This window comes from Macaca nemestrina, chromosome 17, assembly GCF_043159975.1.
Source record: "Macaca nemestrina isolate mMacNem1 chromosome 17, mMacNem.hap1, whole genome shotgun sequence".
Lineage (NCBI taxonomy): Eukaryota > Metazoa > Chordata > Mammalia > Primates > Cercopithecidae > Macaca > Macaca nemestrina.
Genome location: NC_092141.1, coordinates 37,315,524 through 37,328,299, shown reverse-complemented (window position 1 = coordinate 37,328,299; position 12,776 = coordinate 37,315,524). Strand labels below are relative to the sequence as shown.

Genomic DNA, 12,776 nt, shown 5'->3' with positions numbered 1-12,776 from the left:
GGAGAGAAGCTTTCTCTTACTTTACCTGAGCCTCATTATAAGAACCCACTATTTTGTTAGTAGCAAACCTAGGTTCTACTTCTGTGGATTTTTTTTGTTTTAAACAAAACAATGCAATATAAATACAATAATTTCACGGTAGCCAACCATAGGAATTGTATCTTATGATTGCAGCCATACAAGGAAGCACAGTTATTTCTATTTGTTCAGAGTTGAAATTAAACTTCTTCCAGAGCACCTTGAGGAGAAAGATTTAAATGATTTCTTAACAGGAAGTAAAGACAAGCACTGTAGAACACTTATAAACTTATATCCTAGACGCTCAAAACTCAACCAAACAAAAACTTCTCAAAACTCAGGGTCTGGTCCTTAGAAATTTGAAGGTACTGCCAAAATAAACAGTGGTGTATTTTGATTTTGTCTCCTGTCCATCAAAGTCTTTGCAATTTTTATTCAACAGTACATCCAGTAATAAGATTTTGATCCAGAAACTAAAGAAAAGGGACACAAGAATTTCAAGGGCTTGAATATATTTTTATATTGATATTCTGTGTCTTTCTACCCTAAAATAATACATTATTGATTACATACAGGATGAGGTGAGGTGTTTGTAAAATATCTGGTAAAAATAATTAATATACAGGATTCTACATGAGATGGAATCTTATGACTCCTTAGGTCTTCTGCAGTGTTAAAGTGATCACCTAAATTAAACTGCTCTGAATGGACTTACAGTTCTTCCCTGAAACCATGTTAAAAAATGAAGGCTCTTACATTTTCCCAGAATTTGCGCAGAAAAGGGAAAGTACATAATTGGCATATTTAAACATTTCTCCCATCCAAAATAATGCATTCACACAAAACCAGGATCTCCCACGTTTAGCACAAAAAGAAAAAAAAATACTGGATTAGAGATATAAAATCTCTGAGTAATGGTTAGGTTAATCCACCAACACCAAAGAAATTCAAGTGGTCAACAGACTCAGTGCAGATGTGTTTGAAAGACCACAGCTTGAAAACTGGTTTTTGAAACTTCTCAACAACCAATCGAAAAAAAAATGAAAATCCCTACTGGGCTTGACTTCTAGTGTAACCAGAAGCCTGGTGTGAAGTTTTCCTTTAAACATTTTCCATTACAGAAACTAAAGAAAACAAAGCTATGATTGGAGTTTGAAGTTTCAGAGGAGAAGCAACAGTTTTTCAGACATGTAGGGTGACTTCTTTTTCGGTTACATTTGGATGAACATGGACTTCACAGTTCTCGGAAGAACACCGGAAAGGTGTTCAAGTCTGTATGCTTGTCATGTTGAAGAAATGGAGATACACGGACAGGAAAGGAAAAGGATGACAGGAGAAAGAGAGGAGACTAAGAAAAGGGCTCAGAGAAAACAGAACTGGAATGAGACAGGATTAGGTTAAGTCTGGTTATAAATTTATCAGAAGCTGTGCGCACCTTTTTAAAAGTCCTAAATTTACATTCCAAAAACTGCCCTCCCAACCCCCAAACCCGCTGTCCCTGCCTTGGAGCTATTGTGAAAGTCTATGCACAAAAACCGAAACAGGAAATCAAAAATAACCCAGCCCTTCCAAACCCCAAAACAAACCCAAAAAAAGCTGTACATTTTTTTACACATAGGATTAATAATATAGGCATATAGGTGGCATGATTCAATTGAAAGGCTTTACTTTTTATGCCAGAAAAAAAACCCAATAAATAAAAGGTGCTAAAATTAGCATTAAGAATTTGGTTGTAATCTATTGACAAATCTGGGAAGGCAAATCCTCAAAGCTCCCCTGATACTGATCTGTCTCAGCCAACTACAAAGCAAATACATAAATAACGCAAAATATGATTGAGAATGTGAGATTTTTAAAAACAAAGACAACATAATTCAGGTTAACTCTGTTGAACAGTCAATAAATGAAATTCATCTACACCTGAATAAAACATACTTAACAATTGAAAAAATTTTAAACAACCACAAAAAGTAAAAACTTTAAACAAACATGAACAGGATTTGTTTTTAGGGCACACAAAGGCCCCTGCAGCAGCTTCCAACGGTAGCTTTACTGCTGTGTCTTCTACAGATGAGTTAAAGAGACAGGCTGAGCCCCACACAGGCAAGATGACTAACAGGGAGACAGGACAGTCACACAGGGCGGAGTGCCACACCCGGCTACCATCCCCAGATTCCACTGCAGAGCTGGCTTTGTGCGTAGGAGGCACACAAAGAAAGGTGATTCAGGCAGACGTTATTCAAAAGCTACTTCGTAGTATAACCGTTGAATAATGTTTGGGAAAGCTTTGGGCTTTGTATTTTTTTTTTTAAGTTTTACTCCTTATATTTAATTTTTTAAATAACAAGGTCACTAAAACTCATGCACGCTGCAAAATACCTCATGCAGTAAGTAGTTAAGGTAAACCATCCAAGCAGTTTTTATTCACTAATATTCATAAATACACACAGCAGCTTCATTAGAGATTTCAATTTTCCTCTTCAGTTTGAATGTGGAGTATCAGGAGAGCCTTTTGCAGGTCAAGGTACAGGAAGCAGAGATGACCCCTGCACTGCTACCTACATTTACCTGCTAGAAGTAAAAATTAGTTAAGTGGAAATGATTATCATATATATTTTCTCTCTTCCTTTTGAATGTACACAATGTAACAAGAGTGACAGACCTGAAATTACAATCACCAAACAAACCCAAGATAGTTGTTGTCCACTTTCATTGGCAAATACAGCACAGAGGACATTGTCTGTGAATTGGGATGTCATCAAAGAGGAGGTGGTGGAGCTCATTTCCTTTATTACTCTCTTTTAAATGTAGGTTTTCTAAAGCAACATCTAAAGGCATAATATCTACACAGCCCATAGCACCAAAATCTGCCATCTCCCCCCGATCATCCTCGTCTGAGGATGAGCTCTCTTCACACACTAAAGTGGACAGAAGGAGCTCTTGGACAAACAGGCTGCGATCTGCACGCTCTCTTTCCATGGACTGGCGCTCCGTTTCAGACATTTTAGGATCATTCAACCTGTGTAAGTTAAAAAGAAAAGACCTTATTGTTAAAAAGTCAATGAACAATGGCATGGCCAATTTCTACAGTGCTCTCCACTGTGCAAGTTTTACAGTTGGCAAAATTCAGAATGAGACATTGCTGGAATATCTGGCTCTAATTTATCCTTAATTGTGTTGAGACGAATTCCCCACATTTGTTGCAATACTGTTACCTGGAGGTGCAAATCTATGCTTTAATTAGACTCAATGAGAAAAAAAAAATACATTTAGACTTTTTCCACTCCAGAGAAAGCTAGGTGAAAATTTTCTAAGGAAAACAGGATTTCTTACAGATTAGACGCTTGGGAAAGTGTCTAACCAGAATTTCATCTGGGGGTAAATACAGGAAAATAAAACACAAAAACAAAATCTGCAGTGAACAGAATATTCAACTGAAAAATATCCGAAAATTTCCTCTGACTGTTCTCTATTACTCTATTTAATTCTTCCTGGTATATGCAGAAGCTAGAGAGGGCAAGAAAACACATACAGCCTCCTGCATTTCTTCTACTAAGACCTACCGTGTAGCAGGGCAGACGCAAGGTCTACCTGCCTGACTTGCTCCCCTGACGCATGTACTTATGAGATCTGGGCTATGCTGGGAAACCCGGCTCATATGCACAGAGACTGGACAGATGTTAAGAGCTGAAAATTCTACTTATCACTTGTTACTAAACTTGTTAAATTACTTTAAAATGTCAATCTCTGGCCGGGTGCAGTGGCTCACACCTGTAATCCCAGCACTTTGGGAGGCTGAAATGGGTGGATCACCTGAGGTCAGGAGTTCATGTCCAGCCCGGCCATCATGGTGAAGCCCCTTCTCTACTAAAAATACAAAAATTAGCAGGGCATGGTGGTGCATGCCTGTAATCCAAGCTACTTGGGAGGCTGAGGCACGAGAATTGCTTAAACCCGGGAGCCGGAGGTTACAGTGAGCCAAGATCGTGCCACTTCACTCCAGCCTGGGCAGCAGAGTGAGACTCTGTCTCAAAAAAAAAAAAAAAAGGTCAATCTCCAACAAAAAATGATATAAAATTCTGCTTAGTTTCAGTACTGGTTTCCTCTACACTTTCAGTGGCAAAGAAAGGGAAACGAGCAGAAGCAACGGGGCAGCAAAAGGAACAAAGAGGGAGAATATGGGGACACTGAAAGGAGGCCCGGCAGGCATACATGACAGGTCTTCTCCCTGAGTACCCAGAGGCAGCACCCTGAGCCCAGAGACAGATCTATTCTACGCTGCCCTACTGCCTGGCACCTGCTCCCTGCTGTTCTCCCAGCACTGCAAGGCCCATGCCACCACGGACGACACTAACGGCGGGTCAGGCTCTGAGTGCTCTTTGAGTGCATTAGCTCATTTAACTCTCTGAGTTAGGGACTATTATTATCAACATTTTACAGGAAGAGGAAACTGAAGCAAAGGTTAAGTAATTTGCACAAAATCTCATAGGTGCTAAGTTCAAAACCACTAAATAATTAGGTATCTATGACTCAGAAAACAAAAGATCAAATTTCAGAACTGAAAGAATGCAAAAATATCTGAAAGGTAATTACAGAAAAGCCATAAAATCCCCATTGAAAGGAAATGACTGATTACATTTATGGTTAAAAAAAAATTAAGGCTATCATAAGAGAGTATCTAATGGAATAGAAGATTGAGTAGACTACACGTTTTCAACCCAAAGCTATAAAAATATTACGAACTGAAGTCATTCCATGTTCTTTGGAAAAGGTCTTTGGTAAAGAAAAAAAAATTTTAGAGAAGTTAAACCTTGTAACAGAAAGATAAAGAACGTAAAGAGGACTACCCACGTAACAACGAGGCGAACTAAAAACATACAGCCTGTGGCCTTCAGTCCTCGAGAGAACATGCAGTAACAATTTTACTGTTTGTTTTTCAGGGAAATAACTGAGAAGATACCTCATTCCTGAGAGGCAGGTAAAGTCTGCATATGAGGTACTGGTACTAGGTCTTGACTTCCTGATGAAATATAAAATTTAGGATATAAATGAAACTGCAAGGCTTGCGAGGATCTTCAAGTTGGGGTTAGCAAAATGAGCTGGTCCCATTGTCAAAAGATGAGATCTGGCCAGGCACGGTGGCTCCAAAGCTGTAATCCCAGCACTCTGGGAGGCCGAGACGCGCGGATCACGAGGTCAGGAGTTGAGACCAGACTGACCAACATGGTGAAACCCCATTTCTACTAAAAATACAAAACATTAGCCGGGTGTGGAGGTGTGTGCCTGTAATTCCAGCTACTTGGGAGGCTGAGGCAGGAGAATCACTTAAACCTGGGAGGTGGAGGTTGCAGTGCAGCCTGGGCAACAAGAGCGAAACTCTGTCTCAAAAAAAGACCGATCTGACTTACACACTCCAACAATCACTTTCTAAAAGGTCAACTATCTTGGACTCCAAAGAAACTGTGACCTTACCATCAGTTCCAGGGCAACATCAATAGGAACTGCCCCTGGTCAAAGAAAAGACCAAAAATAAGGCTTGGGCCCTATATATATCACATAAGAGCTGAGTGACCAGAGACCAGGATCTCTCCTGAATACACTGCAGCCGTTCTCCTTGCCTTGAAAATTCACAATGCATGTTAATACATTTGAAGTTCTGAGAAGCCCAACAGTAAATAATCTCTTTATTCTTCTTACTTTGCTTTCTCTGACCTTATTAATTGGGGGTGGAATAACATAATTACATATATTCCTTAGAATATATGAAGTTAAGAGAGTATTTCTGGGGAAATATTGCCTTAAATAAATCATATGATACAATAAAATATGTGGAAAGTGGTTTGTAAATTACATGGTACCATACAATGTACAGTATCAGATGACAGAAGGGGAATTTCAAGAAGCTACAACCAGAATTCAGGAAGAGCACTCAGAGATCACTCATACCATGCTCTGAGAGTTGGGTGTGGAATAAATGCACAGACAAGCTCATTGAGTAGTTTGGGTCTTAAAAAAAAAAAAAAAAAAAAATGGATAGGGCAAGGGTGGACAGGAAGGTGTCTTTTCCAAAGGGCACTGGCAAGACGTTCCACCCACAGTTCTGTGAACTCTCAGTAGAAGTGCACACTAGTAGATCTCCTTTTTGAGGCAGGAACTTAGATGTGGTATGCTACGGACCTGCTGCTGGTCAGTACCTATCGGTAAGGCTACATGGCAGCAGGTAGCTCCATCTGTGGCCCTGTGGTTCTCTTACATTAAAGCAGCATTATCTGCTAATAACCAGGCACAGTTACTGACCTAGCAGAGGTCATTCAAAGGTAAATTACCCATTTCCATGTTTTTTCTTGGTTTCATAACAAATAATAATGAATACCATTAATTGGGCCTTTACTATAGGGCAGACACTGAGCCAGACCATACACATACGTATCAGTATTCCATTTCATCCTCAAAATAATTCTCTCTCTAGAGGCAAAACTTCTGGGATACTGATGATAAAACTGAGGTTTGGAGGAGTGAAATGACTTGCCTGAGGTCCAAAACTTGCAAGTGGCAAAGCTGCGGCTCTAGTCCAGGGATTTTCAAGCATTTTTTATTCTGCACCCACACTATGTTATTTATAACTATACACATGCACCACTGGATTAACAGAGGATGAGATAAAAGAAATATAAGTAGAAATTATAATATTTTCTTCTAACCTCCCAATGAATTGTCATACACACTGCATTTTGGAGATAATGATGTATTACACAAACTCTATTCTTCATTTTACAGTTCTTTCTTTATATTCCTCTCTGCTCCCTTAAAAGCCCAAATTAGTCCAGGTTCATTATCTGTTGAGGCTAAGTCTCCACTCATCATTGCTCTTTTTAAAATTCTTTATGTTCCTGAAAGTCACATAAAATGCCTATGAAGTTCTGGCAGACAAATACATACAGCTGCTAACAGTTTCAGAAGCGAACAGGAACTCCATCCAGTAGAGCAGTTTACTGTTGTACTGAATATTATTTATACCATGGGAAGTCATTTTTTTTAACAGTTACTTTTGTGTGCCAACCATAAAAGTTTAAATCTAGCTTTTTTAGAAATTCATAGGAGAAAACTGTCACTGTATTATGAAATCCTTCTTATACCTTTTAATATTTCACAGTAGATTAAAACTGGCAATAAAAAGCAATGTTAATTATGATAAATGCACCTAACATGAACCATATATATATAATGATATAGTGTTTAATGTTTTATGGGTACTATGGCAAAACAATTCATGTTATATGATGATATATACCTTGAGAACAAGAAGACCAGTTATTTTATTTTAGAGACAGGGTCTCACTCTGTCACCCAGGCTGGAATGAATGGCATAATCTTGGCTACTGCAACCTCTGCCTGCAGGGCTCAAACAATCCTCCCGCCTCAGCCTCCTGAGTAGCAGGGACCACAGGTGCGCACCATCACACCTGGCTAATTTTTGTAGAGAGAAGATTTCACCATGTTGCCCAGGGTGGTTTGGAACTCCTGGGCTCTGGCAATATGCTTGCCTTGGCCTCCCAAAGTGCTGGGATTAGAGGTGTGAGCCACTGAGTCTGGCCCAGTATTCTTAATTTATTTAAAAGAATTACTATGTTTCACATTCTTGGGGAAATACTGAATATGCAGTTTTAATCAGAGATTTGTGAGTTTTAATCAAACACAGAATTTTAAAGAAATATATATGCACAAAAGAGAAAAGATAATTCCAGATTGTAGTGGCAATAAAATACTACTTCCCAAACAAAATTCTATCAACAAATGAGCTACCTTGTTAAAAGAAACTGGGAATTCTGGAGAGTCTGCTGACTGCTTTCTGTATTAGCTATGTTGGTTGTTACTGTGGATTGTGTGATTGCAGTGGTGACACTGCTTGCGTTAGTACGCCGGGTTGCGTCGCGTGCGGTCTCCAGTTGTTGCCGTGCTGCCTGGGCATGCCACCGTTCTAGCTGCAGCTGCATCTGCAGTTGTTGTAACTGAGAAGCGGAAGGGCCAGAGGAATTAAGCTGTCCTCCTGCAGAACGTCTCACTCCTGATAACTGAGATAAAAGCTCTGCCAATGGAAATGAAGACAATTAATGTCTGCTTAATACTGAGGAAAACAAAACGCTACAGATCACTCTTTGACTGGAACAACATCAAAAGCATTGTGAACAGGAGGTAACCACAGCAGCATACAGTTTCAGTGAAGAGCTGAATACCTTCTAGAATGCCTCCTGGAGGCAGGAGTTACTGTGTACAGAGAACGCAAATGCATACGAATATCAACCCAGACCCAACTATGTTTGCTTTCAGTAAAACTTAAATTGTCTTTAAAATTATCTGCATAATAGACTGATTTAGTTAAGCTTTCTCTTAGTATTTAATGAAATGGTTTATCTGCGGGCCCAAGTATAATGTAAGCTTTCTCAATATGTGTTTCATGGAAGCAGGGATGAGGTCTACTGTTGACTATATTCCCAGCTCTCAGAACAGGGCCTGATATAGCAGGAATTCAAACATTTACTGAATGACTGAATGAATTATTAGGATGTAGCCCAAGAGGCCTGGATCATTTCTGATAGTGGCCCTTGAACACTCGCCTCTGGCTTCTCCCTCTAGTACCTTCTGGTACTGCTGTTTCAGAGTACCACTGCAGTAGGTACCACTAGCAGTGCTCAGCAAGGCTGACTGGCTCCTGAGAACCTGTTGCATCTGACTGTACAGCGTACTTAGTGGCCTGTTATGATCCAGACTGTCTTGTGTCCATAAGGCTGTACTCATTAAGAGGTGTAAGCCTTTGTCCCTGCACCCTCATCTACGTAAGGTGCAGTGAAATGCCTTCTTCCAAGTGGAGGGTCTACCTCGCTTATAGGGAACCGATGATTGCCTTGCAGACACTCTTAGGCCAGCAAAAACTCTTTATCATTAAAACTCATTAACAGTTTCTGTTTTCTTGTTCACTGTTGCTTTATCCCAGGCTTTTGATAGCACTCTTATACCACTCTTTCATGGAATATACAGTCTATCACTAAAATAAACTAATTTTCACTGACAGAAAAAAAACAAATGAAAATTTCTCAAATTTGAATTTTGCGCCCGGAAACTACTTTAATTTTTAGTGTCTGCCACCAAAATAGCAGGTAAATATTCCCTTTGGATGAAGAAATATTTTTTAAATCCCCCAAACTCAGTTTGTTAGGCTTGTTTTTGTTGTTGCACACCCAAATGTTCAAAGCACATTTGGAATTAAAATTTTATATGGTATATCTAACTTTTTAATAACATGATAGGTGTCACATTATTCTTAGGTTTTTTTTTCTTTTTTAAATTTTTATTTTAGATTTGGGGGTACATGTGAAGGTCTGTTACACAGTTAAACACATCACGGGGGTTTGTCGTACATATTATTACATCACGCAGTACCCAATTAAGTCCAGTACCTAACAGTTATCTTTCTGCTCCTCTCTCTCTTCCCACCCTTCCCCAGTGTCTGCTGTCTCCTCCTTTGTGTTCCTAAGTTGTCATTTAGCTCCGATGTTCTCAGTTTCTATTACAGATTTACACTTACCAGTGTGTCAGGTGTTCTGCAGGGCACCTCATGGCTTCCAGGTAGGTGCACACTTCACCACATGGACACATTTCAGAACTGTTGCTTTAAATGTGTGCACACGTCCCACAGTCTTACCACTTGTCTGCTTGGTGTGTCTTGCAGATTGTCAGGCTACAGTGATTTCTTATATTTTATTCTGACCCTGTGTTCTGCTACCAACTTCCCAGGTTTGTCATGTACTAGACCCAGTGACATGGCCAGGTTCAAAAACTATGTTTTTTTGTTTTTGTTTTTGTTTTTAACATTTTCCCCAAGCTATTAAACATGTACCTTTCAGTATGTTCTACCACAATACAGTTCTCAAATCAAGATCAGGACATTAAGTCTTACTTTCCTTTCTTCCATGAGAAGAGCTTAATTTTTTAGTCTTGTCAATTAGCTATAGATAACAGTTCTGAAATGTGTCCATGTGGTGGAATGTGTACCTGGAAGCCATGAGGCGCCCTGCACAACACCTGAGATAGGCATAAATCTGTGATAGAATTTTACACATAACATGTTCTTAAAAATGTTAGCTATACCTTATAAAACCTTAATTTCAAATGTGCTTTGGACATTTGTTATGTGTACTTATGGAGGTTTAACCATGAAATTTTGGAGGTATTCAAACTGAAATCTTTTATGATTTCCTTGGGCTTCAATAGAGGCCACAAATACAACATAAAACCATTTTTTATCATCTTATGTCTCTAAGAACAGGAGTCTCCCACTCCCTTTACCTGCAGGAGACATGTTCCAAGACCCCCAGTGAATGGCTGAAATGGGCATCTGGATAACACAGAACCTTATATGTTTTTTCCTATATATACTTATCTGTTGTGCTAAAGTTTAATTTATAAATTAGGCACAGTACGAGATTCACAACAAAATAGAGCAAATCTAAAAATAGACCATGAAAGTTATGTGATGTGGTCTCTCTCCCTCTCAAAGTATCTTACTGTCCTGTACTCACCTATTTTTCGACTGTAGTTGGTTGTGGGTAACTGAAACCCGGGAAAGCAAAACCACATATGAGAGGGGGACTACTGGACTTAAGCGATGCCAGAAGAGTATGAATTACTTTATGTTAAGTATCTGCTTTGAACACATTTTACACTTTTAAAGTATTTGGCAATTTTGTGAAGGAACATGGCTTACGATCAGAGAGGTGAGGCTAAGGACACAAATCTCACAATTTTTTTTTTTTTTTTTTTTTTTTTTGAGACAGGGTCTCACTCCATCACCTAGGCTGGAGTGCAGTGGTGCGAGCTCGGCTCCCTGGAACCTCCACCTCCCAGGCTTGAGTGATTCTCATGCCTCAGCCTCCTGAGTAGCTGCGATTACAGGCGCCCACCACCACATCTGGCTGATTTTTATATTTTTAGTAGAGATGGAGTTTCACCATGTTGGCCAGGTTGGTCTTGAATTCCCGGCCTCAAGTGATCCACCCGCTCCCGCCTCCCAGAGTGAGCCACCGCACCTGGCATCACAAAAAGTTTTAAAAGGAGCTCCTCCTTCCCCTGCCATTTCCCTTATGAATGTGAAACTAACTTACCAGCTATAGGAGCCATGGCTTCCCTATTGCTTGGAGAATATGAACTCTGAGAAGAAGAAAGTCCACCAGTAGAACTGCTAGTAAAGTGCATGTTTGATCTACGAGCACGAGGACCTCCTAATCCCCGGCCAGGGAGAAACATTCTACGTACATGTCGAACACCACTCGATTCATCATAACCCAAAAGTTAAGAAAAAAATGAAAATATTTCACAGAAAGAAAAAAAAAAATCACTTGAGCCCTTGCTAGACAGATATAAAGACTTCCTGAATTGTAAGCATTTAAAAACAGCACATTTAACTTAAAGTGCAAATGTCCCAACTCTATCTATGAGGGAGGGCTATTAACCCTAAAAAAACACTCAAATATAAGGCAACATGTGAGTGTGTGTGTGTGTGTATTGGCTGTGTGAGGTAAGAAAGCTTCTCTATATAGCTCATGAAATCTCAAATACCACCTATAATGAAAAAGGAACAATATTGAATTTATATTCAGCAGATCAAAGATTTCTTTTGGATTACTAGTTTTAATCTGTTTTCAAGCTTCTTTCCAATGCTGCTGCTAAGCAGAAAACAGATTTGCATTTCTTGTGTAAGACACACAGACAGATTAACATGACATTTATCACGAAGTCAAATTCCCAGCAGCCTCGACCATCTTACATAGCTGAGTTTGAGTCAAACTGAAAAAGGTCCTGAGTCGCAAATAGCTGTCAAAACTCATGAAGACAACCCTACGTTTCCACAAAGGCAAATGAGAGGTGGGGGAGGCCAGATCATATAGAAGAGATTTTTCCTTTAAAGCACCAAACAGACCAGCTTTATAATGCAGATTCTTTTTTTTGCTGGCTTCTCAGTTTTTCAGCTGATGGTTCTGGAGTTATTTAAAGGACCAGATGGGTAGCTCCAGGAGGCCTTCAGGAGTCACCGTACATGCAGTGTTCCATCATATTAATGAGGATGGTTTGGGTTTTAGAGAAAGCGATGCGATCATATTTATATATTTGATAATTTATATATTATGATTATATATATATATATATGTATTTTGAGACAGGGTCTCACTTTGTTGCCAGGCTGAAGTGCAGTGGTACAACCATAGTTTATGGCAGCCTTGAGCTCATGGGCTCAAGCCATCCTTCTACTTCAGCCTCTTGAGTAGCTGGGACCACAGGTGTGTGCCACCATGGCCAGCTCATTATTTTGGTAGAGACGGGGTCTTCCTATGTTGTCCGGGCTGGTTTCGAACTTCTAGGCTCAAGTGATCCTCCCACCTTGGCCTTTCAAAGTGCTGGGAGTGTAGGCATGAGGCACTGTACCCAGCTGGTGACAGTTTTAGACGAACAATTCATAACCTGAAACCAGAAGCAAAGACCACAAAATTAATCACTCTGGTAGGCCAGTAATCTCAGGGAACAATGCCAGCAACTGTTGAGAGATAAGGAAGGGAATGAAGAAATAAAATCAGGAGCTGGGCGTGGTGGCTCACACCTATAATCCCAACACTTTGGGAGGCCGAGGCGGGCGGATCACTGAGGTCCGGAGTTCAAGACCGGCCTGGCCCATATGGTGAAACCCCATCTCTACTAAAAACAAATAC

General features: G+C 39.9%; 1 pseudogene; it reads right to left on the bottom strand.

The window, feature by feature from the left end:
- Positions 1 to 987: 987 nt before the first annotated feature.
- On the bottom strand, positions 988 to 11,355 carry LOC139359515 (E3 ubiquitin-protein ligase KCMF1-like; annotated as a pseudogene).
- Positions 11,356 to 12,776: the final 1,421 nt, after the last annotated feature.